Below are 27412 nucleotides of genomic sequence, written 5' to 3'. Positions count from 1 at the left end.
AATACAGTCTATTTCTTGTATTTGTACAATGTCTATCACAATGAGGGTTCAAATTTGTTGGGGACTCTAAACACTGCTGCAATACAAATAAAGAATAATATTTTTCATTAGGCTACTAGCACATTTAAATCACTTTGATCGCCAGACTCAGGGCAAAACCCCTGCAGCAGAGGTTAAGAACAGTCTACTTACCTCAGCTAGGCAACATCTAGTCTGCAGTAACCATTCCTTGGGAAATTAGGGATTCCCTCACATCTGGAAGGAACTACGTAGGGCAGAACAGCTCATCCTTAAGAACATTTGATAGTAATTGTAATATATGCCTCCAGGGATAGGATGGGGCGCTTAAATCAATCACCCGATTATATAAAGAATCTGAAGGCTTGCAGAAGCCAGGCTGTGTATAACAATTCTGTAGTTAGGTTCAGTTTTCAAAGCCTTTCTTCAGCATACTGGCTCAAAAATAATCCAAGTTTTGACACTACTGAAATGTATTACATCAGACAACAGGTGAAAAGCTCATTGCAGTCTGTTACATCAAGAAGCAGTTCAAGTCTGGAAATGCTAGATCTACTACCGGATATTTCCTGTTGCTGTCCACTTTCCAGGAAATGTCCTCACAGAAAATGTGCTGTGGAATCAGTGTCCAACATGAATTGTAAATGATAGACACAGAAGTTGGAACAGATGAGTAAGAGGTGCTGGTTCCTTAAGTGACATTTTTGTGCTGGACTAAAGCAAGGTGTTCCTCCAAACATTTATCTCTGACTTCTGAAAATAATTAAGATACCCACAAACTTGGTGTACTGGTTTATTGCCTGGCTGGCCATGTTATATCTGGTACCTTGTCCTTCTAGTCCAGGCTGTAGAGCCTTCAGCTGAAGTCCTGACTCTTTTAGAATTCCTGTCATAGCTGACTCTATAATTCAGGAAACCTTAACAGATTTGGACCATGAGTGCAATAAGAAAATGCAGCATATTCTTTTGCAAAGTCACAAGCTATTTACAAGGGAAACTTATGCAATAAACTGGAAGACGTTTTTTATTAGGACTGTCCAGAAACAGATGGTTCAGCATCTGCTACTGTTTCTCCTATCCTTGAGTACGTATTATTATTGTTATTATTTTATTTTATCTTTAAAGTATGGCTTGGTCTTAAGTTCGCTCAAAGTTCATCTGACATCCACGTCCGCATATATCTCCATCTAAGTATCTTCTTTGTTTAAACTTTGTACATCTTATAGTTAAGTGATTTCTGAAAGAAATGATTTACACCTTTCCTCCTGTGTATAAATCTACACCAATAACTACATAGATCTAGTTCTTACTAAATTAATGGAGTTTTTGACTAAAACATTAGGAGAGTGTTTATTTGAGCGTAAGCTTTCCTTAAAGGCTGTATTCTTGGTAGTGCTAGCACCAGCTGGGAGAATCAATGAGATTCAGATCTAATGTTTGTCCTGCCTCAAACTGTGTTCCAAAAGGAAAAGGCCATTTCCACAAATTAAATTCATAACCCAACTATTGTCAATAGTTCATTTTAATTATAGCAGGTGCTTCTTTCTTACCCTCAACAACCTCTCTCTCAGGCTATGTCTAGACTGCAAGCCTCTTTCGAAAGAGGCTCTTTCGAAAGATACTTTCGAAAGAGCCTCTTTCGAAAGAGAGCGTTTAGACTGCACGCGGAACTTTCGAAAGAGCAAGCCGCTTTTTCGAAAGAAAGCACCCAGTGAGTCTGGATGCTCTCTTTCGAAGAAGCCCTATTTAAATTCAAGAATGCCTTCTTTCGAAAGAAGCACTTTCGAAAGAAGGCGTTCTTCCTTGTGAAATGAGGTTTACCGCCGTCGAAAGAAAAGCCGTGTTCTTTCGATTTAATTTCGAAAGAACGCGGCTGCAGTCTAGACGCAGGTGAAGTTTTTTCGGAAAAAGGCTACTTTTCCCGAAAAAACCCTTGAGTCTGGACACAGCCTCAGGGTGTGTCTACACTACACCCTTCTGCTGGCAGAGGGATGTAAATTAGACACATCGAAAGTGTAAATATCCCGTGCTTCATTTGCATAATGGCGGCTGCCGCTTTTTTTCGAAACAGGCCATTTCAAAAGATTCTGTACTCCTTATTTTTTGAAATGTCCCATCTTGAAAGATCCCGTACTCCTCTGAAAAAGGAATGTAGTCTAGACCCGGCCTCATACATACACACACACACACACACACACACACACAGAGAAAGAGAGAGAGAGAGAGAGAGAGAGAGAGAGAGAGAGAGGTCATGGAAGTTTTGTGTCTGTTCATCCGTGGAGGGTGCAAGTTAGTTTAGAAGTGGAACTACGGCACTACTGTTTGGAATGACTGATTAGCTTAGCATGATTGATTCAGCATCATTATAACACATAAAGCTATGGGCTGAGTCAGGGGTTTTCATAGCTTTCACTATCTGAACTTCTTCTGTAAGATAGACTTCCGAATCTATACTGAGAGAAACAACCTGAAACATGGAAATGGGAGATGACTTCATGGATGTCACTCAGAGAACTGATCTTCAAAGAGACATTCAGTGCCTTGGGGAGCTGATGGAGTCTTCTCTGGTCCACTGTTTATGTCTGCCAAGATCTGTTCTGAGAGGCACTGTCTCTCTTGGGGAGTTTGTCCTGGGGCCATGGTAGGCAGATTCTTCTTCTTTGATTGTTTGGGACAGATGTACAATGAGAAGGTGGGCTTTGAAAGTTGTAAAGACATAAGATTACTCTCAAAGATCCAATAGCAGTAGTGGCAGGAATAAGCGTGTCCTTTGTTTTCACAAATGCCATCAATGGGCAAAAGCCTGTGTGACAAGAAACCCTGTAATTGTCAGCTGGCAAGGGACAAGAAACCCTGTCATGGAAAGACACGTGTGGTCTTAAATAACAGCTAGAATCACATGGGTCATCAATACCATTGTGAAATAAATGAACAGATAGGCTACGTCTAGACTACATCCCTTTTTCGTAAAAGGGATGTAAATTAGACCTATCGCAATTGCTAATGAAGCGGGGATTTAAATCTCCCCCGCTTCACTAGCATAAAAATGGCTGCCGCTTTTTTTCCGCACGGAGCTTTGTCGGAAAAAAGCGCCAGTCTAGACGCTGATCTTGCGGAAAATAAAGCCTTTTACGAAGGATCCCTTATCCCTTATTTCATAGACGGATAAGGGATCTTTCGGAAAAGGCTTTATTTTCCGCAAGATCAGCGTCTAGACTGGCACTTTTTTCCGACAAAGCTCCGTGCGGAAAAAAAGCGGCAGCCATTTTTAAGCTAGTGAAGCGGGGGAGATTTAAATCCCCGCTTCATTAGCAATTGCGATATGTCTAATTTACATCCCTTTTACGAAAAAGGGATGTAGTCTAGACACAGCCATACTGTATAAGGAATTATGTGTATATATACTGAAAATAGATTCTGTATCAAGGTATGAGTCACAAAGAGAAGGGAAGAAACAGGTTTCTGTCAGACCAGAATAGCTCCTTCCAGAAAAAAATATGGTGGGTCTTAAAAGAGCTTTTGCATCTGGCTGTGGAAATCCACAGAGAACCAAATGGATTCCTGGTCTGTTGAATAGCCATCACAAAAGTATTTGGCAGTGGGACTGGTCATGCTGAAGCTTCAACTGCTGTAGGCCAGGCTATATGTGCTCTAGTACCAGTGAGACAGTAATGGGAGCTATCAGTGGCAACTGGAGGACATTCCTTCAGCATTGGGCAGTTTGTCCTATGTATCGTAGTCTGTTTCCACTAGGATCAGGAAGCCTATTCTAAACCAAGGTCATGACAAAGAAGAAAGTCTCTCCCTGTAGCCATTGCTAGATGTGGATGCTTTCTACGTCTTATAGGGTCAGCTTGGCAATAGTAGCAGCTGGCTTCAGATTCTGAGGAATGTGCCAAAAAATCATTATAAGTCTGAGAACCTTAATGTAGAGAAAAAAGGTACCTGAAAGCATCTAGTTGGCTTTATAATGCTAGCATTAGAGAATGACTATGCCCTATACAGATAGCCAGACACACAGACTTCCATCAATACAGTACATGAATCCCGGACCTGGGCCCTGAGCTTACAGGAGGTTCTTAGCAAAGAGTAAAAACAACTAGGACTCCTGTGGCACCTTAAAGACTGACAGATTTATTTGAGCATAAGCTTTTGTGGGCAAAAACCCATTTTGTGAGATGCATGGAGTGAAAATTACAGAGTCTGGCATAAATATTCTAGCACATGAACAGATACAGAGCTACACATGTGCTGGTATATTTATGCCGGCCTCTGTAATTTCCACTCCATGCATCTCACAAAATGGGTTTTTGCCCACAAAAGCTTATGCTCAAATAAATCGGTTTGTCTTTAAGGTGCCACAGATCTTCTTAGTCTGTATCTGCAAAAACAACAACACAGCTACCCCTCTACTACTTAGCTGAGAGTATTTCAGCTAGGCATTTTACAGCCACCATGTCCACATGAAGCTTATTGTGTGGATAACTGAGTCCAGATATACCCGAAAAACAACTAGTATGGTTTCAAGCTGTACAAATAAGCTAAAATCCCTTTCACAGAAGATCATGAAACATTGCTATAAAATTATGCACAAGGTTGGGCCTTTTGTATCCCATGGTCCTTGCTTAGCAATCAGGTGCATAGCCGAGAGGGTATGTCTTTACTGAAGAACTAAACTGGATGATCAGCACCTAGGTTAGCCAAACCCAGTTATGAATAACCATATAGTATGCCACACCTGAGCCAATCTCAAGCTGCTGTGTGCTGTGTACTGGTGCTTTTACTCATTGGTGCAAGGTACTAAGGTTTCTGGAGGCATATTCCATGGTTTTTAATGTTGAGATAAGCCATGTTGCTGTATGCAGGATTGCTGTCAGCACACCCATTTCTGGCTTGGCACACTCTAAATTTCTGTCCATATCCTTCATGCCAAGATATGGATCCAGCTCTGAACAATGACATGCACCGACTGTTGGCATTAATGCAATTCTCACTTCAGAACCAGGAGGCAGATAAGGCACAAGAAATAGAGAAGGCTATTTTGGCAGTGACCTGTCACCCAGGAAAGGTGGTAGCCTTGCTAAAGAGATTATGCCAGCTGTATTGTATACAAGGACAGTGGAAACAGCTAACACACACTGTCATTTTATTCTTTTGTATGGCGACTTAAAAGGCAATATTAAAAATTAACTTCTAAGTTTATCATCCACTATTTAGCTTCTGATGACATGGAATGAACGACAGTTGTCCCTCTGGAGAAGGATCTTAGATGGCAGAATTTCACTAACTGTTCCAAGGTTGGATGCCTTTTCTATATTTGCATATCAGATTTTCCTTCATTTTTCCATTTGTGTAATAGGTAATTGCAGCACCTGTGTGAGGTTCTGATGTAGTTCACTGTGATTCATATATTACATAGTATGGTGAAGCCAAGTGGTTGGTCTGTAGGATCACAATCAGGTCTTGAATTTTCAACCAGCTGTTTTCCCATAGGCATAGCCTCTTCTGCTTGTCTTTTGGTGACAGTCCTTAGGACAGATTCAGCTAATGCTCTTGGTCTAACGTGTAGGATATTAATTAGTTGAATCCAGAGGATGCTGGAAATTATAGCTTCTCTAACCAATCTGGAGGCTTCCCATTTCAGTTATTCTGTAGAAAAAATATGTCTTTCTTTATGGAACTCTGTGTTACTCTGGATTTCACCTTGCAGGAATGGAAGAATTTCGAAGGCTCCCAGACTGCTGCTTCAACATGTGCTATGTAGTTTTGCTTAGCAGTTGACATACCTTAGCAAGTCCTACTTAGCAATCTATCTCATAAGATTTATTTGTGCTTCTTTATATTTAACTTTTATGGGGAATTTTTAGATAACAAAAGTGCTCCCGTGGTCACATTTTGTACATAATAACAAAATTAGAAAACAGGCTGTCTTTAATATCCCAAAGTCACAGATGGAGTGAAACACGCAAGACAGTAAGCACAGTTCAATATTTTACAAGGTTTGCATTAGAAACAATGTTGATAATGTGCTGTTCAAATAAGTTGATTAGTTGGGAGGTAAATGTAATAATCAAAGAGCTATTTCATAGGCATTACTGTTATAATGGAATCTAGAGTGAGAAAAGAACTAGTACTTTAGACCATCTAGTCTGTCTCCCTGTCACTGCAGGACTCTTTCCTATAGTACATGTTCATAGTCAGCCAGCATCCTGTGTTCCTTAGAAAAAATAATCCAGATGAACCTTTAGAGCAGCTATCAAACACCTCCCACCTATAGCTAATAAACAATTTTATTTATCAAACAATTTTCTCCTGCCTAATTTCCTCTTTCCATACAACAGGAACTGATGGATCCAAGACCCCACCCCTCATTTCCCATCAGCATGGGCCTCCATACCCCAAAGCCATTACTTAGGGTGTGTCTAGACTACATGGCTCCATCGATGGAGCCATGTAAATTAGTTTATTCAGCATAGTCAAAGAAGCGGGGATTTAAATAATCCCTGTTTCATTAAAATAAAAATGGCCGCCACGCTGTGCTAACGATCAGCTGATCTGGCACAGCGCTGCAGTCTAGACGCCACGTTTCACAAGGTAAACCTCCAGTAAACCTCGTTTCACAAGGCTTCCTTTGTCGACCACGCAGCGCCTAGACTGCTGCGTTGTGCCGGATCAGCTGATCGTCAGCACAGCGCGGTGGCCATATTTATTTTAATGAAGTGGGGATTATTTAAATCCCCGCTTCTTTGACTATGCCGAATAAACTAATTTACATGGCTCCGTCAATGGATCCATGTAGTCTAGACACACCCATAGAAGCATAGAAATCTCAAGCTACAAATTATAGCTGCTGCAACAAATAAGGACCTCCAAGGAAGTCTGCAAGAGCATTGCTAAAAATAACACTTCTTTCAGGCTCTCAAAAACCCATATTTGACTCCCTAAAAATCAGGTGTTGTATATATATACCCTATATATATAAAACTCTTCCATCTCTTATCTTTACTTCTCACAGATTTGACATAAATCTATGGCTTTGATAACCTTGGCAATCCATTTCGTATTCTTATTACACTTCATGTAAAATAATTCTGCCTAATTTCAGATTATTTTTAATTACTAATTTTTAGATTGTTCTGTGCTTCCCCCCTTTCTTCTCTGCTCCCCATTCTCTTTGATCTAAATCGGGGTGGGAAAGAACCCAGCAGTTGAAAGCCAGGGTTATGCACTGACAGGCTGCCACCACTATATTTGCCTGCACGGTCACAGGTACCTGCAATCGCAGCTCACATTAGCAGCGGATCATCATTCCTGGCCAATAGGAATGGTGGGAAGCATCATTGACTTGGACACCACTTTCCACTACTGCCATTGGCCAGTAACAGTGATCCATGGGTAACAGGAGTTGCGATCACTGGTACCTGTGGTCATGCAGGTAAATATAGTGGTCAGGGCCTACCAGGAGCTAACTCTGGCAGAATGGATCTGCCCATGGGCCAGTGTTTTCCCACCCCTGGTTTAATTCGTTTCTAATTCCTAGTCCTTTGGATAAAATCACTGGATTGGGAGTCTGGAACCCTGTAGTGAAGCTTGGTTCTGTTAAAGTCAATGGGAGTTTAGCTGTTAACTTCAGTGGAGTCAGCATTTCCACCGTGGGTTCTATTCCTGACTCTGCTTTTGTTATTTGACCTATGGCAATATACTTTTCCCATCTATAAAATATGCATAATGATACTTACAACAAACTTTTAATTAATAGCTCTCAAAGTACTATGAAGAGGTAAGCATAATTTTTTCTCTCATATGGTACACCTTATAGTTTTGAGTGATACTGTTTGATCACCTTGAAGCTTTCTTTTTACCTCTATGCAAATAAATCCCATGGGCGAAATTCTACTCTTGGGGCATGTACACAAAATAACTCCCCTTATTTCGAAATAACAAGCAGAGCGTTCACACTACCAAGCCCATTATTTATAAGTAAGGAGCTGGTTATTTTGAAATAATAGCTCCTCCTTTCCTTGGGGAATAAACTTATTTCAAAATAGTTATTTCAGGAGTTATTATTTCGAAGTTGTTTCAAAATAATTTTCTAGTGCAGACATGACCTCAAATACAAACAGATGATACATTTCAAAGTCATTGGGAGTTGCCAACATGCCTTTCCTCATAAGAAATCATCTCAAAAGCTGAATTTATCCTGGTTACCCCATTATGATGTTTAATAATTGTCTTTTCTCTGGAAAAATCAGCACAACTTAGCATGTGGTCTAACCAGTGCTTCATAAAGCAATAATATCACAATTTGCATGTCTATTCCATATCCATTGATATATTTATAGAGTTTAGCAGGAACAGGATAGAATACATCTTAGTAAATATTGAGGAAAAACATTGAGAACAATATATCCATGTACACATTCCTAGTACCTCACTGAGTGATGAAAGTAAGGGCCTGTCAGTTTTAATAGATTGATGCAAGACATTGCAAGGCACAGAGTATCAAAAAGTAAGTAGTAGAAAAAACAGTACACCATATAAGTTCATTTGCTCCTGCCTTGTTAGTATGCTGTTTGCCTTTTAAACAGCAGATCTATACTGAACTAAGAGCAATAACTCATGTAACCCTTTTCCTGTTTAGAGTACACAGCAACACAACTGCTCTAATCACTGTGTACTCATTTATTTGAAAATATGCTTTCTGTTTATTGTCTTAAGCTTTCTTCACAGGACCATAGTGTTCCTCATTATGATCTCCAATTTTGGTAAAAATAATTTATCTCATTTTTGTTGTTTTGATACAATCACCCATTTTTCTTCATGTTATTAAGCAACTTTGTTTTCTTCCTTCTCTCCATCTGTTCTGTTTTTGTCCTGTGCTTCCTCCATTTACAGTCACTCTTTCTGCGCTCATCTGTTTCCCATTTTTATTTTCCTTCCTTCTCTCTACTTATTGCTAACTCCTTCATTCAATCCTTATTTGTTGAATCATCTTTTGCTGTCTAATGTACCTTTGATACTTCAGCTCCCCAATATCCTTAACTGTATTTCCCTTCCTCTCTGTCTCTGTTCAGTTGCCTTCTATTGCTCATATCAAAGGCTACGTCTAGACTACATCCCTTTTTCGGAAAAGGGATATAAATTAGACATATCGCAATTGCTAATGAAGCGGGGATTTAAATCTCCCATGTTTCATTAGCATAAAAATGGCTGCCACTTTTTTTCCGTACGGAATTTTGTTGGAAAAAAGTGCCAGTCTAGACACTGATCTTGAGGAAAATAAAGCCTTTTCTGAAAGATCTCTTATCCCTTATTTCAAGAGGGATAAGGGATCTTTTGGAAATGGCTTTATTTTCCACAAGATCAGCATCTAGACTGGTGCTTTTTTCCAATAAAGCTCCATGTGGAAAAAAAGTGGCAGCCATTTTTATGCTAATGAAGCGTGGGAGATTTAAATCCTCATTTCATTAGCAATTGCGATAGGTCTAATTTACATCCCTTTTCCGAAAAAGGGATGTAGTCTAGACGTAGCCAAAGTGTTTTCCTTTCCATGTCTCCTATCCATTATATCTCACATTGGATGTGCTAGTGATGCTGATTACAGATGAAGGAGAATGTCAAGAGTTAAGACAGAGACTGATTTTTGCAGTTAATATTTTTGCAGGAAAAATAATTGAATGCAATAGTCAATCCGAAAAAAATATATAATTATTTAAGATTATTGAATCCCATGATTGAAAAGTTATAGTCTTGGTATTAATGAAGGATGTATTGTAAAATAACTGTTTTATAGTTTGCTTAAAAATAGGCACCACAGAAGTAATGAAAAAAGAAAAATAAAACCTAAATAAGGTTACAGTGGTACAGGATATTGGCAATGTACACAAAGAAAGAAATGCCTCTGGAGGATGTGGAGAGGCTAATGAAGGAGATGAATAGAGAAATAAGATCAGGAATTTATGCAATCACAACTAAAGTATGAAAAGATGGTGAATCAGAGGTAGTAAAAACCTGCATCAAGTAATGAGTGCAGGTTGAAAAACAGAAAATGTACCACAAAGCTGAGAATAAGCAGTAATTATTCTGTTATACATGATGGAAAAAACAGGAGGAATGGAAAATGTCAGCAGCACCAGCTTACTGAGGGTACTAGACACAGAGTGTTCATTAGAACAATTTGAAGCAGGCACAATTTAAAAAATGAGAATGTGAGAGGAGTGAGGAGGGATTTGATAGCAGCCTTCAACTACCTGAAGGGGGGTTACAAAGAAGCTGCTCTCTGTAGTGATAGATGACAAAGAGGAGCAATGATCTCAAGTTGCAGAAGGGGAGGTCTAGGCTGGATATTAGGAAAAACTACTTCTCTAAAAGGGCGGTGAAGCACTGGAATGGGTTACCTAGGTAGGTGGTGGAATCTCCATCCCTAGAGGTTTTTAAGTCCCAGCTTGACAAAGCCCTGGCTGGGATGCTTTACTTGGGATTGGTCCTGCTTTTAGCAGGGGGGTTGGAGTTGATGACCTCCTGAGGTCTCTTCCAATAGTTTGCTTTCATAAAAGTTTTAAAACCTATAATACATAGTAAGAACAGACAGGCATAACTGCACCTCGAGTAACTGAACGTATTTCAACCTTCACCCCTAAAACCCAAAATATGCACATTGTTTTTATTTGCGGACAAAACTGCATACTCTGTCATGTACTAATGCCCCTTCATTTTCAGTTTGAACTGATTTTTAAGGAAAAAATCCCCAGGTTTTCAAAAAGTATTCAGTTTTTTTCTGATTTTCATCTTACTTTTGTTTCATTCAAATATATAAAAATAACTTGCTTTATTAGGAAAATACAATACATTGTATGAGCTATATGTATTCTGACAATACATTGGTCTGTATGTGTATGCAAAGCTGCATGTTGAAGTAAGGCTATGCAGTAAGTTAGAAGATACCCACAATAAACAGGCATGCACACTGCATACAAGTTCTGAAGTGCATGTGCATCTCTGAATGTACTGAAGAATTTCAAGCCTACCCCATACACATTTCAAGGTGTTAGCATATAAAGATTTACAGATTTGACACACTAAAATAGGAAGAACATGAAAATCTGTATGAGAATACATTTCAGAACACAAGGAAGTCTTCAGAAATTTAAAAAAAATAAAAATAAAAACAGGAGAAAAGGATGAAGTTGAGAGTATCCACTGCTAATAGTGTGGCCCAATTATTAAATGTAAATATTTATAGACTAATACTTCTAAGTCTGAACCGTTTATTCAAATAAGTTTTTATTTGGGGATTAGAGATATATTGTTTTCTTAAACTCAGAGGTGGCATTGAATTCTGCATTAATTCAGTAGGAAACTACACTGATGAAGGAATTTGAAGCATTAATCTACTGAATACTTTTTCTCTCTGGGTATGTCTACACTACCCCGCTAGTTCGAACTAGCAGGGTAATGTAGGCATACCGCACTTGCAAATGAAGCCCGGGATTTGAATTTCCCAGGCTTCATTAGCATAAACCGGGCACCGCCATTTTTAAATCCCGGCTAGTTCGAACCCCGTGCCGCGCGGCTACACGCGGCAGGAGTAGCTAGTTCGGATTAGACTTCCTAATCCGAACTAGCTGTACTCCTCATTCCACGAGGAGTACAGCTAGTTCAGATTAGAAGCCTAATCCGAACTAGCTACTCCGTGCCTCATGTAGCCGCGCGGCACGGGGTTCGAACTAGCCGGGATTTAAAAATGGCGGCGCCCGCTTATGCAAATGAAGCTCGGGAAATTCAAATCCCAGGCTTCATTTGCAAGTGCGGTATGCCTGCATTACCCTCCTAGTTCGAATTAGGAGGGTAGTGTAGACATACCCTCTGTCTTTCCATTTGCCAAAATAACTTGTAATATTTACTCTAAAATTATTAATAGTTTTTTGCGTTTATTTTCCCCTGTCTTTGTTGTTGTGATAATAAACACTGATACATTCCAGGAAAATAAAATAAAATAAAATAAAATAAAAATCGGAAACAAAGGTCCAAAATTGTCAAATGTCCAGTAATTTTGGATGCCCAACTTTTGAGATACCTTAAACCTCATTTTTTCAACTTAACATTTTTAGATGCAAAACACACCTTCTGTTGGCTTCACTTGCTCAGCACTTCTGAAAAGCAGACTCTGGGTGTTTCAAGTAGGACATCCAGAAAAAGAGGAACACTTAATTAGTGACCACTTATGAAAAGTTTGGCTTAAATGATTCTCGAGCATTACATAGAAAATGCCTGCCCGAGACAGTAATAGAATATACCTCTACACAGCAGCATTCATCTGCCTTACTCATGATAACATCCTTTCTCTCTCAGCAGTCCCTGCTTCAGTTGCTCCATACCTTTCAACTTCTGCAACAAATGAGGCAGGAGTCTAAAAGCCAACATCTCCATTCACTACATAAGTCTCATTAATTCCCTGACCACTGTCTTTTCTGTGCTCTGAGTGAGGCAGAGGCCCGCTGGAAAAATAATGTATGATCATGTAAATAAAGAGTGAAATATATAATGAATAAGTGCAAGGGGAATATGTTAATATTTACGTGGGAAATCTTAATTCAGGCATTTCCTAAATTTGAGTGCTTTGCAATTTAAATCACATTTTTATACAGTTTTTGAAATGTAATTTCACAGGTTTTATAAAAGATGAACATAAAAAATGAATAATGTGGAACCATCTGGAACCATGTGAGAGTCAGATGGTGTTGATGTTAGTTGAGTTAATGGAGTAGCTGGTAGCATAGTACGCTGTTATGAACTGGCTTTCTATATGAGCAAGAGATACATACTTTAAAATTGGTTTTCCTCAGGAATCTTGAGTTTGTAAATTCACCAATTTCAAGGGCAAAAGGACCATTGCGATCATCTCGTCTGACCTGCTGTAAAACAAGCTACAGAACTTCCCCACAACAATTTCCAGAACATATCTCTTAAGGGAAAAAAACCATTCTTGATTTAAAAGTTGTCAGTGATGGAGAATCCACTGTGGAGCTTGGTAAATTGTTCTAATGGTTAATTACCCCCATTTTCAAATATTTATACTGTATTCCCAGTTTGAATTTGTTTAGCTTCACGTTCCAGCTGGATCCTGTTACACCTTTTCCTGATAGACTGAAAACCGCATTGTTAAATATTTGTTTCCCATGTAGGTATTATAGACTGCAATCAAGACCTCTTAGTCTTCTCTTTAAGCTGAATAGTCCTGAGCTCTTTGAGTCTATACCCATAAGGCATATTTTGTAATCCTTTAATTATGCTCCTGGTTCATCTCTGAACCCCCTTCAATTTGTCAACATCCTTCTTGAATTGTGGGTACCAGAACTGGATACTGTATTTCAGCAGTGGTGGCACCAGTGCCAAATACAGAGGTAAAAAAACCTTCTCTACTCCCACTTGAGATTCCCTTGTTCGTGCATCCCAGTTAGCTCTTTTGACTGTACTATCACACTGGCTGGACTTGATGACCTTCTGAGGTCTCTTCCAGCTCTATGGTTCTATGATTCTATGACTGGGGCTACGTCTAGACTGCATCCCTCTGTCAACAGAGGAATGCAAATCAAGCATGTTGAAATTGCTAATGAAGCAGGGATTTAAATATCTCGTGCCTCATTAGCATAAACATGGCCACTGCTTTTTTCGAAACTGAGCTTTTTTAAAAAACAAAACCAAAAACAGCAGTCTAGACGCAGTTCTGTCAAAAATAAACCCTTTGTCGACAGATCCTTCATTCCTCAGAAAATGAGGCTTACAGGATCTGTTGAAAAAGGGTTTTTTTCCGACAGATTGTCTAGACTGCCGGGGGTGGGGGTTCGAAAAAGCTCCATTTTGAAAAAAAGCAGTGGCCATGTTTATGCTAATGAAGCGTGGGATATTTAAATCCCTGCTTCATTAGCAATTTCAACGTGCCTAATCTACATCTCTCTGTCGACAGAGAGGTGTAGTCTAGACACAGCCTGAGAGGTCATGTTAAGCTGGCTGTTTACCACAATATCCATATCTTCTCCAGAGTCACTGTTTCCCAAGATAGTACCCCATCATATAAGTATGGTTTACATTCTTTGTTCCAAGATATATAAATTTACATTTACCTATAGTAAAATGCACAATGCTTGCTTGTGCCCAGTTACCTTTTCTCTTCATTATTTACTGCTTCCCCGATTGTTGTGTAATCCGCACATTTTATTATTGAGGATTTTATATTTTATTCAAGATCATTAATAAAAATGTTAAATAGTGTGGGACTGAGAACCTATGCCTGCAAGTCCTCCAGGAAATGTTCCCATTTGATAATGATTCCACATTTACAATTATATTTTGAGATCTATGAGTTAGTTGGTTTTTAACCCATTTAATATGTCCTTTGTTAGTTTTATATGATTCTGGGTTTTTAATCAAAATAACATGAGGTAACAAGTCAAATACATTACAAAAGTCTTTGTATATTAAGTCAACAATATTGGTTTTATGAGATAGATTTGTATTATGGGTTTTACCCAGGTTCTGAAAGGATTTAGGCTGCTTACAGACTCATCTCACTCTCTCCTATCCCATCCCATTCTGCAGCTGTACTCTAGCATGTCTAACCTACTGCCCCTTCTGTTCCGATTTTATCTGCTTCTTTTCTCCACAACCTATTATTAACCTCCTCTTTTCCTATTACCCTCCCCCCCACCTGCATGGCCTCTACCACTTCATCCTTCTGTATTCAAGACAAAATACTTCCTCTTTTTCCATTAAGGTTCCAGCATGAAGAACATTGTTGACAGAGGAAAAACAGTTGCCTGCTCCATTTCATTGTCCAGTGCCAGAACAACAATTGCTGGCAGAAAGCAGCCTCTGAAGTCCGTTCTCCAAAGCTCGAAGGTACAAGGGTTTCTCAGTAATGGCTGTAAGACTTTTTTAACATTGTCAAAAATAATATATTTTTCCCCCAAGCTCATTCTCAGAAACAGCTGAACAAGTTTTTGAAAGTTAAAGGAAAATCTGCCTGAGGCAGATAGCTGATATGAAAAATATCAGCAGGAAGTTAAAATTTGGCAAAATTAAAAGAAGCTAAAGTGTTAGACAACATTAACTATAGGCATTATTACCAACTTTGTCTATAATAGACCATAATAAGTATCTATGTATGCATGGCATGTAAAGAGTTATTCATATACATATATATTCATATATACTGATTACCTTTTCTTCCCATGACCTTCTTTTTGCACCTCAGATGTCAGTTTTATCTAAATGCACTTGATACCATATTTCAATATGGCCTTTTGGTTGGAATTTTTTACAGAAATATAGATAAAATCATAAAATGAAAGAGTTTAATAACATATATGCCTAGAATGATTCTACAAAAATACCATAACACTAGATTTAGAAAGACAACAGATTGCAATTTAACCCATTTGATTTCTGGAGAGAGATTTCTGGAGATGTTTTGTTTTCCAGTTATTGACTTATGAGCATTTATACACGAAACAAAGATTTTCAACCAAATCGTAAGCTGGTGTGAACAAACCTATTTTCAATGGAACAGTGCTAATTTGCATGAGCTGAGGAAGTGGGCTGCTGTCTCCATTTTAAGGTATTAGAAAGAGCTAATGCGGGAATTATGCGCTCAGTGTTCAATAACATAACTATAAACTCCGTGGGGCAGGTAGTGTCCTTGAGAACTCTTCAGCAGATTCTCAACATGGTCCATTGCCTCAGTCGCAAATAGTTCACTATTTCTTGAGGGTGAAGGCCTTTCTTCCCCCAAGACAGCCATATGGCATTTACATGGCCTCCAACCTTTCTCATGGTTGGAGACACAATCCCTGTGCATCCTGAAAGCCATATGTGGTAACTGGATTTATTGAGAGAGAATGAAGATAGACAGTTTCTTGGAGACAGTAGAGGAGCAGATTCCTCCCTATCTGATTGACAGATGGGAAGACTGAATAGACCACATGGCCTTTATCATCTCCTGGTTGAGGTCTCTAAAAGTGAGCTGACATTCAGGTAGAGAAAATGGGGCCAATAAAACTTCACCGCATCAAGCTGAACTGCCTGAACTTCCCTCTTCACAGTGAAATGACATGTCTATTAGTCTGTCCTCTCTTTCTCCCCATGGAAGCCATGAAATGGTTACTGTAAAGGATGGGGCAGGATGCTTATATATGATGGCCTTATCCACTCTTCAGTATGTCAATAGCTCCTTGTCACAGCAAGAGCCTTCATCTCTTTCTTACATTCATGCAATCCTGTTGCTTTGTCTATGTTTTTCCTTTCTCTACAGTTTCCTCAAAGCCTAGCTCTCTACATTATTCAGCTCAACGTGTTACTGATGAAGGCAGTCATATGAAAGTTAAGTGTCCTTTGGTATTATGTAAATTGGTTTGCAATTTGTTGTCCTGTTTGTTTGGATAGTGAGGCATCTCCCTTTTTCAGGTTTAAAAGAAATGAATCATTTTAATTTGTATATTGCTAGTACATTTATTTTTCCTCTATTTGATCTTGTGGGGTTTTTTGGAAATTAAATTAAATTTAAGAAAAAATAATAGCTGGATGGAATTAAAACCAGATTCTGATGACTAGCAGCAGTAGCAATATGTGAACTACTGATGTATATGTTTAATATCTCCCTTGAGACTGGGGAAGTTCCTCAAATGTTGAAACTGGCTTAAATAATTTCAGTTCATAAAGGTGGTGAAAACTGTTTGGCTAATAATGTTAGACTGACTTCTTTGCTTCCAATTTAATCTAAAATTCTTGAAATACTTGTGTTGACTTATTCGAATGTCATATTATACTGAATGGCTGGCATCCTTTACAACGTGGCTTTAGAACAAACCAAGCTAATATTCTCATGTTGCTTAAAATAAAAATGACTTTTATCAAGCAAGTGATCATGTTGTTTGACCTACACTGTATTTGCAGTTGTGCACAGAGCATGCAAAATATCTGATCTCTTTAAATTATTTCTAAAATTAAAGGGTATGGGTTTTGTTTTAACATGGCTTAGCTACAGTGGCTTGAATTCTATTATCAAGATGTCTCCTGTTTACTTCAACAAATCATTAAAAATCTAACAAGTGTGAGACGGATTCATTTTAGGTCCTTTACTCTCTGTTTTTGGAAGCCACTTATAGATAATACTAGTAGACTTAAACCTGATAAATATTGCAATATATAGATAATTATAGATAGCTTCAACTAAACTAAGGTGATACTATTTTAATGGTGTTTTTAGAAATAATAAATTGAATTTTAAGAGCATTAAAACTAAAGTACTGTGTGTAGTATATTTCTTCAGTGAAACTTTCATCTTATTTTGCTTGTATTTCCTTTCTCTATACAGGCAGTCCCCGGGTTACGTACAAGATAGGGACTGTAGGTTTGTTCTTAAGTTGAATCTGTATGTAAGTCGGAACTGGCGTCCAGATTCAGCCGCTGCTGAAACTGACCGCCAGTTCTGACTTACATACAGAATTAACTTAAGAACCCCAAGTGTCCCCAAGTCAGCTGCTGCTGAAACTGATCAGCAGCTGATTCCAGGAACCCCGGGGCAGAGCAACTCTGCCTCGGGCTTCCTGTAGTCAGCACTGGTCAGTTTCAGCAGCGGCTAAATCAGGACGCCTGGGGCAGAGCAGCTTGGGTGCTGCTGGGTTGGTCCAGTAGCGCCCAGAGCGGTGCTGCAGGACCAACCGGCAGCGCCCCAGCTGCTCTACCACAGGCGTCCGGAGAAAAGCCTAGTCTGCTGGGGGGGGGCGTACTAGCTGCGCCCCCCCACCCCAGCAGACCAGGAAGACGCGGGCGGCGGACCGAGACGTACCCCAATCTCGCCACCTGGGTCCTCTGCGGCTTTGCTCCCAGTCTCCTTGGTCTGCTGGAGACCAGCAGACCAGGGAGACGGGGAGCAAAGCCTCTGAGGACGCTGGCAGCGAGACAGCCGCGGGGCGTCTGGGCTGTCCCGCTGTCGGCTTCCCCCGTGGCTTTGCAAAGCCTCGGGGAAGCCGGCAGTGGAGCAGCCCAGGCATGCCTGGGCTGCCTCGCTGCCCGAGGCCCCTCCCCGCCCCCCGCGGCTTTGTAAAGCCTCGGGGAAGGCTGCAGACCAGGGAGACGCGGAGCAGCTTTTCTCGCCCGGAGTACACAGGCGGCGGGACCGCGAGGTCCCGCAGTCCGTGTACTCCAGGGCAGCCCCGTTCGTAACTGCAGATCCGACGTAAGTCGGATCCGCGTAAGTCGGTGACTGCCTGTAGTCTAATTCTAGCTTTCTAGATTTTAATATATGTAGACTGTTGCTGCCTTCCTTTTTACACAAAAAATAAATGTAACCATACTGACCTACTCTTTAACAGCTCCAATGGCTTGCATTGATTTCAGGGTCTGTGTAGACATTGCTATGTTTGTTTTGAAGATTCTCCTTGGATCTCGCCTCATCCAATGCCTTATCTTTCTTGACTCTCTTTATATCCTCCTGTGATGTGTTATTATTTATTGTGTATTATCTTAGTGCTAAAGCGTCCCAACCAGGGATCAGGATCCCATTGTTGTAGGCAGTGGTTAGGTCTTTTTGTCCCTTCATATGATCTTGCTGTTACTGTCACAAATACCCTCTAGTGTACTGTTACTGGAAAGAGATTTCTAGTGTCTTTTTACTAGAGGCTTGGGAACAGCAGGAAAAAAATGTCTTCCTTCTTTACAGAGCACCTCCTGCTTTTCCCCTCTTGATATTAATGCAAAAACTATTATTAAGCCATTCAAAAGCCTTTGGAATGCATTTTATTGAGAGATGCTACAAAAATGAAGGAATATGGTTTTGTGTTTTTACTGTTCATGGAGAAATGAATAGGTAAACTGCAATGTGGATTTTAACAGTAACAAGACATTACATAAGAAATATAAATATTGTATTTCAAGGTAGTACTCAGTAAATATAATTCTTATGAGACTAATCCCAGTACATAGTTGAAGTAACTGCACTGTGGATTTTCCAAAGGGAAAAGGTAATCCACGTTAGGCTTCCAAATAGCAGTAGATTCATCCTGTGGCCACTATTGAGGTATCAGGGGATACAGAAATCATAGCTCTGCACTCTTGCTTCACTGGTACAGATACTACCAGCTCTATCTACTCCAACTTCCAAGCTCCACTGTATGATGAGAACTGTGTGTCTTATTCACATCCTTTTTAAAAAAAAACAAATATGAGCCTGCTTTTATTTCAAATTACCCAGGAACACACTTGATATTACCTGCTCAGTTTTTATTCACAATTATTTTGTGATTACGCAAATATATTTCAACCTATGGGATTTTCCATTATTAACTCCTGGGACTATTGCTATTTTTCCTGTTCATTATTTGCTATTTGCTCTGTTTGATATTATTTCTGCTAACATGATTGACTAACGCCAAAATTCACAAAGAGCTTTCTCTTGACACTTTCTTTTCCTCCACATTCATAGGAATAAAAATTTTCTCCTATGACCATCATATGAAAGAGTTCAGGAATCCTTTGAAAGGGAATTTATTTTTATCTCAATTAATACTGTTTTGTCATGGTCCCTGGTATAGGTGGGATTTAGGCTGTTGTCAAGAATTAGAATTCCTTGGTGTTCCAAATCTTGTGGATCAGCTTGTGTGGTATTCCTATACATCTGTCACAGGAGTAGTTTGTGTCTGGCTTTTCTCTTCTTGCTCATGTGCTGCTGAAGCAGAAGGGAAAAGATAGCAGGGACTATACAGAGTGTGTATACTGCATGCACAGTATTGAATACTTGGAAGTAGATATGGCATGGAGCTATCTTTGCAGCAGAAGCTGAGGTCATGGGGTGGGCAATGTTCATCAAGAGTTGAACATTTTAACTACCAAAGCTGGCCTGAACATTAAGATGCAAAACAATTTTTTTTCTGCTTCCTCTGAAATGTCATCCTTATTTTTGTCTATGATTATGCCAGAACTTTGCACAGGGCTCATCTAAAGATTTTGGTCATGAGGTGATTTAGGGGGAATTTATTGAGAAATTAATAGACTCATTTGATTTACTCTCTCATTTTTATGTCAGTTTATGTTCAATGAACTATGGGCATTAGATCCAGCTTCTGGCTGGGTATTCTTGTTGATTGGAATAATTGATTTGCATCAGTTCACTTTTTTTCAATGCTACATTTGAAGGACAAGGTCCCTTAAATTAAATGTGGAGACAATGTTCTTAAATGAAAGATGAGGTTTGCCTTTATATGGCTTACATTCTTTTAACAAAGGGCTCATATGAGCCTGACAGTCATTAACTCTTTCTTTAACCTTCAGCAATACATGTTATACCTGTCTGAATTTCTCCAGCTATAAAATGGTGATACTCTAGTATTACTTATAAACTGCTTTGAACATAAAAGATATTCAAATGGTGGCTACCTTTTTGTGGATACTTTGACATTCTGCTGGCCTTTTTTGTGTTTGTAAACATGCTGGAGCAAGAGCAGAGGGCCAGGGAAGATGTGGCCTGACTTTTGTGTTTTATAAAAAAGCAAGCCACCGCATGCTAATATCATCTTAATTTACTATAGCAAACACATGTGTGTCTTGTTCTCTTAAATGAGAACATTTTAGCACAAAGCAGAACTGACTGCATATTTTTGTTAGCAACAAGTCTGTCAGGAGCACATTTTGCTAAAATGTATAATGTGTAATGTAATTGCTGGACTAAACATTGCTCATGAGTTTATTCAGATACATAGCCAATAAGAAGCTCTCTGTGTATGTGATATTTTCAACTTAGACAGCCATTTGAGACCTTTAGTGTTAGGGTACAGTGGATTTGTGACTTTCTGGTATTTTGGGTCTCTAAACCTTATCAATCACCTATATCCCTTTTATGCTATTTTGTAAATTCTGACAAATACAGTACAACATGGGCAATTTCCTTCATTAATACCTGATTCACGAATAATGTAATAATTATTCATTATTTGAAAGTCTTTGCTTTATTGAACTGATTGTAAATAACCAAGATGAAAATCACAGTTGAATGAAAACTGCTTCTATAAAGCCTGAGACACAATATCATCTTGCGAAGTGGCACATGTACTCACACAGTGGTTTTGACTGAGATATGCTACAGCTGAAAAGCCAGCTTTTATGTCTTTTCAGCTGACCCTCCTACACCACTAACACCTACTACAGTTTGAACCTCTCTAGTCTGGTATTCTCTGCTCTAGCAACATCTGTGCTCCGGCATGATTTTAGTTAGCCGGATGTCCACTTATCATTAGTGTTGCCAAGTTTCTTGTGGTCCCATAAAGTTTGTTCACAGCTGTCCATCCTGGGTTTCGGTGTTCTGTGCTGTTATTTAGCTCTAATTTACCCCTAAATGTCTTCTAAGAGCCAAGTGAACCGTGGAAGTGTTGGTAATGCTGCTAGACAATATTGACCTCTTGTGATGTGGCAAATTCTCTAGTTTGGCATCAATCAGGTCCCAAGGATACTGGACTAGAGAGGTTCAACCAATAGTAGGTAGCAGGGGAAAAAATTGTCAATCAATCTGCTCTTCCAAATATGGAAAGCAAATTCATCTCCACAAAAGGTACCAATATGATCAAAGATGACAATTGATAAAATATATTGTGTATAAGAACTAGAAGTTCAGCAAATTTTTGGTTTAGGTTGGAGTACTTAATTTATTTATTTTTTTAGTCAGCAGACAATTTATGCTTTGCCAGTCCAGCTCACTCTCTCTCAGCCATTCTCTGCCAAGTAATGCATGACCCTTTGCTTCACAACACAGTTTTAGCATATGCTCTTTGCAGTTGTTAGTTTCCCCATAACAACACCCAGGGGAGTGAACATTTCCCTGTATACGTTTTTCAGAAGTATTAAGATCTTCTGCAACTTCACTCTTTTAAGTAGCTTCTGATAATCCTAGTGTGAAACAGATCCAGAATCAAGCTCCATTTAAAGCCTTATCCTTTCCACTTGCAAAGGAATCCAAACAATACCTCGTTTGTTTTCTTTTTAAACAGTTGTAGAGATGCTACAGCATTCTCCATGGATTCCACGTTGTGTTCTGTAAACTAATGAATCTGAAATTCTCCAGTATTGCCCTTGTAAGGTAGTAATTGTGTTTCTTGCTGACCTGCACATCTTCTACATGTGCTCCAATTTCTTGCAGTTTCTACAGGACTTGCCTTCGAGCCAACAATCATTAGCAATGATGAAACTGTTTGCCACCATAAAAGCAGACAACCTTTGAGTTTTTTTCCATGTTGTCCATTTTGCTTGACTCTGCTTTATTTGTTACATAGATCTGAGGCTGTTACTGGCATCTTTAGTAGCCATTTCTAGGAATAAAATCAGTCTCAGTCAATAACTGGTTTTGGATTACTTCATTTGTACACTAACTTGTCCTTACTACATCATTTAAATTCTCTCTACTGGCTATGCTTTGTTAATTTACTTAACGCAGTTGTAATGGGGCCTCTGGAACTTAGTGCCTGAGTCTCTACCGCATGAGCTAAAAGCCAGCTGGCTCTCAGCTCAGGCTGTAGAGCAGACTCATTATTCTCTCTATAAGTGGTCTTGGTGCCACTAGATGGGACAGCACACCACACCCAGAAGGTGTGTGGGTTTCACAGTCACATATCTTTTTTACTCGATCTGTGAAACTCGAATGCTCTGAAATCTCACTGAGGCTTTGGGGATAGTTGCTTCTGTAGACTTTCCATTGTCTCAGCAAGTATTTTGTCTGATTGTCTAATAGGAGCTGGTAAACTGAACAGCAAGTTATACATTTTGAGCTCCAGTAAAATGGATGTCCATTAGCTTTTATATCTTTGCCTTTTCTATTCACTGCTATATCTTCCACATGTTGTTCCTTGATATAGGTATCATGCATTGAACAATGAGGAGAAACCATTATATAGAATGGCTGCTCCTTAAGTTGGGCATGGTTCATTATATGCGCTCACTGAGGCAGGGGATGTGTGGGAAAAATACTATGTGATCATGAAATTAAAGACTGAATCATAATGCATACACATAAGAGGGCCCAATTAATGTTGCACAGGCAAGTTTAATTATGACATTCTCTAACTTTTGAATGATTGGCTTTGCAACCTATTTTTAATATAGAATATGAATGATACAATTCAATTTGATATGTGAGTATTACTAATGGTCACAAAAGTATGTAGAGATTTGCTATGCAAGGTATGAGGGGCAGAGCCATCCTGTCAGAATGGGGCAGCCATCTCAGGCCCCACACCGTGGACAGGAGAAACCAGGGGCCTGGCCTAGAGCTACAGCAGGGATTGCTCCCCTCTCACTCACCACGTGAATGGCAGGTGCCAAAGTGGTGTGGCAGCCTGTTCTGCTCCACCCTGCCATGCCACCCTCCCATGCTGCCATGCTTGGCTTCTCTGCAGTGATCTCAGTAAATATGAGAATATATGTATATCTGTATTTTAGGCAGCATGTGTTTAGGCCAAGTCTTTTGGAGGGGGGAAAAAAGAAGACAAACACACATTGCACGAATAGTATTCCTTAGTGGTTTGGGAAAATGGTGTTGAAGAGAAGGGAACCAACAACTTCTTAATCTGTTTAGCATATTGTGACACACTTAGCCCCGATGACACAAAGGAGTTCTCAGTAGTCTTTTACTTTGTTTTAGAAAACTCACTTTATTTTTCCAAGAGAGATCTGCAATAACAATTGAGGTGCAGGGCATTTACTTGAGATTAATGGCTGGTTAAGAGGAGTTGATGTCCCAAGACTCAGCCGGGGGCCATTAACCACAGCCGGCCATTAATCCCCAGGAAATGCTCTATGCTGAGGTCATTATTGCTATTATAAGATGAAAATGAAAAAAGACATAGGCATGTGGATATTTTCCTTTTATCAGCAAAGCAGTTTCTATTGGTATGAATAGGGCATTCCTAGAGAATTACTGCCCTGTACTTTAGCCAATCACATTGCTTGAATCATCTGTCACATTCCATTCATTTTATAATGTCTTATATTTACATAATTCTTCATATTCTCAGTGAGGCCAAAGTATGTCTTCAGTCTTAAGAAAAATAAAGACAAGAAGAATAGATAGTGAGAAATTAAACTTTGTAAAACTATTGATAAACATTGGGTAAGAATACTTGAAACATCTGAAAATTACAAAAAGGGTGATAGACATAATGTGCATCCTAATGTGTAAATAGTTTTTGTTAATAGATATAATAATGAAAATTAGTTTTGGAAAGTTAACTGAATAGGAGCAATAAGGTTGGAGAAAAGCAAATTTGATTATGATCTTCAAAGAGGTAAATGAAGTTATGCAGTTGCTGTCACAACACTAGTAAAATAGTGGTGCAAATATTAGGATTACCAAACTGTAGAGTAAATAGCCTGGATTTATAAGGATCAAAGTTTTCTAGACAAACTTTATAGCATTTTTGGGAGCACTGAAAATTAGTATAGATTTTTAATAAAACCTTTGATAATAGTGCCTTATGAATACTTATTCTTGAAATTAGCTTATACTGATATTAATTTAATTCACCTTTGGTTCTAAATTGTGATGACTGTGTACACTAGAGAGGACAGGGAGAGAAGCTATTCTGGTATCCTGAAGTAATAGAAGAGATGTCATATCATAGAGTAGGGGGATAATAGTTTCTTTCAATGGGTCTAATTTAGTTGTTTTCAATATCAATGGAAAAACTCCCAGATGCTTCAATGAGACATTAAAATGGCCTTATTTGACTCTAATATGACTCAAGCTGACGGAACAATTCATATGTAACTAATATTCAACAGATTTTGACCTTTTGATTCATGGAATATCCATAAAAAAGTTGCATTTTCTCATTATAGTTATTTGAAATGATTACGTTCTTTCAGAAATTTTAATTTACTGTGTGGCTTTCTATTTAAAAATTGAAATCTAAAATTAAGCCTTTTATTTAGCTATTATTGATTACATAAGTGACTAATATGTTTATGTTGTATGGTTGGATGTGTGGCGTACTTCATTTAAATACAAGTTCCTGTTGCAAATATTTGTGAAAAGAAATCTTTCAAGTTTAAAATTAACTCTAATTGGTCATTTGTGCTGGAAAAACCTCAGTGAAACAAATGTTTGAAGAAAATGAATGCAATACAGCTATTGTAAAATGTAATTCACTTATTAGGGCTCCCAACTTTCTAATCACACATAACCAAACAGCCCTGCCACGCCCCTGCCAAGAAGCCCTGTTCCTGCTCCACCTCTTCTCCAAGGCCTTGCTTCCTGCTCACTGCTTTCTCCCCTCCCTCTGTAGCTTGCCGTCCCCCACCCTCACTCATTTGGGGTTAGGGAGCAAGGGATGGTGAGGGCTCTGGGACAGAATTTGGGTCTGGGAGGGGGCTCCAGGCTGGTGAGCAGGCTCCAGGCAGTGCTCACTGGCCAATAGGAGCTACAGAGCTGGCACTTGGGGTGGGGGCAGTGCACAGAGCCTCCCTGACCCTCCCTCCACCTAAGGGCCACAGGGACACATTGCCACTTCCAGCGAGCCATGTAGAGCCAGGTACATAGTCTGCCAACCTTGTGCCAACTGGACTTTAATGACCCAGTCAGTGTTGTAGAACACAGCCACCAGGGCCTCCTTTTGACCAAGAATTCCAGTCGAAAATGAGACATCTGGCAACCCTGTCATTTATGAATATGAGTGTATCTTCATGGGTATGGAAAAGATGAAATTACAGATTTCACCTAATTAGTGTGTTATCATGTGGAATAATTTCTATGTATTTGTGGGCACCAAATTACCAGAAAAAATTAGAGAGTTCTGATGATTTTAAAAGTAAGGATGAAATATCTCTTGTGGGACTGAGTGAATAGGTTGAGCTCTTGGCCAGCCTTCTTAATAGCAATTCATTTGATAAAATGTTCATGTCATGCACATTCAAAATGAAAACATTTTCAACTTTGAACAAATATTCACAGGAAGTGTTTTGTAGTACTTTGCGATAGTAATGTGCATTATAATTTGGATTAGCAACAATTAGATGGGGAGAAGCAGTATAAACACAGGCACTCAGTGCTACAGGAATGGGTCTGATATTAATACTACAGAATAACAATATGAATAGTGACTGCACCAATGGAAAAAGAATTATGTAGTGTGATAAAAGGGATTATAATCAAGAATAGTAAGATGAAATTTTAAAAGAAAGTATTCAGGCTAAATTTCAGGAAAAAGTCCCAAGTTTTCGAACAGATAGAGTACAGAATAATCTTACAGGATGCTATTTGTTCTGCTACCACATTGGAACTTGATTCAACAACTGTGCCAATAAGTCAAGTCATGTGATGGTAAGGGTCTATTTATGTTATAGGATACTATAGGCGGATGCACTAACATACTGAGTATTATTTGGCCTGTGTAGGCCCTGCTGGTATGCAATAAATATTCCTGATTATACTTTAACATACTACATTAATATGCACTAGTGAATATTTAATGTGCACTTATAGGATCTACACAGACCAGTTAATACGCAACATGTTAGTGCTCTTTGGAAATCATGACTTGTTCTGTGCATTACCCCACTGTGTAGACAAGTCCCAAGTGTTAGCAGGATCAGGCACTTTTACCCAGGATCCTGAGTATTTTGCAGTCCTGTGCCTTCAGATTTTGCTCCAAAATTCACCTCTTGCTGCTAACTTGTGCTCCAGAATTTCTGGTTTAATTAAAAAAAATGTTTCTAGCCCTTATGGTTGTAGTAGAAACCTTGAAGAAATGGGACCTTAGTGGAACCAATGCAATTATAGCTACCTGAGGGCTTGTCTCCACTATGGGTGAATTCACACTTCAGCAATTAATCCTCTGGAGGTCAATTTAAAGGCCCATTAAATCAAACACTTATTACTCAGACATCGACTCCAGTATTCCACTGGAATGAGATGAGTAAGGGGAGTTCACATGAGAGTTTCTCCCATCAACCCAGTACAGTGTGGTCCTTGTGGTAAGTAGATTTAAGCTACATCTCCTTGAGTCATGCTACTAATGTAACTCAAATGGCATAGCTTAGTTTAACTGTTTCTCTTAGTGTAGTCCTGCCCAGAGTCTGCACTGAGCATGAAACATAGAAACTTTGAGAGGTGTGAATGCCCTGCCATCTTAGTTCAACTTAGTTCTATGGATTCCATGATTCCATAGTTATAATATGGCATCTTCCAAGGTATCATGGGGTTCATAATTTTTGCCATGGAATTTGCCATTTTGCTGAAATTGTCTTCTATTTTCTATCTCCCCTCACTGCTGGGAACTGCCAGCAGTTGCATTTTGCTGTCTAGTTTCACGTCTAGTACATGGGCTCTGCCTTGTACCATTGAGCCTGGCAGCAGGGA

The 27412-nt window shown here is 39.2% G+C and overlaps 1 long non-coding RNA gene across 1 annotated transcript in view; it reads left to right on the top strand.

The window, feature by feature from the left end:
- The window catches only part of LOC149524552 (uncharacterized), a 157801-nt gene extending 142721 nt beyond the window's left edge, over positions 1-15080 (top strand). The window contains exon 4 of the long non-coding RNA XR_016349465.1: positions 14792-15080. This is a non-coding gene — a long non-coding RNA (uncharacterized LOC149524552). The remainder of the gene's footprint in view (positions 1-14791) is intronic.
- The last annotated feature ends 12332 nt before the right edge of the window (positions 15081-27412 follow it).

This window comes from Pelodiscus sinensis, chromosome 4 (assembly GCF_052426305.1).
Source record: "Pelodiscus sinensis isolate ZL-2025 chromosome 4, ASM5242630v1, whole genome shotgun sequence".
NCBI lineage: Eukaryota > Metazoa > Chordata > Testudines > Trionychidae > Pelodiscus > Pelodiscus sinensis.
This window is presented reverse-complemented; position numbering and strand designations above follow the sequence as displayed.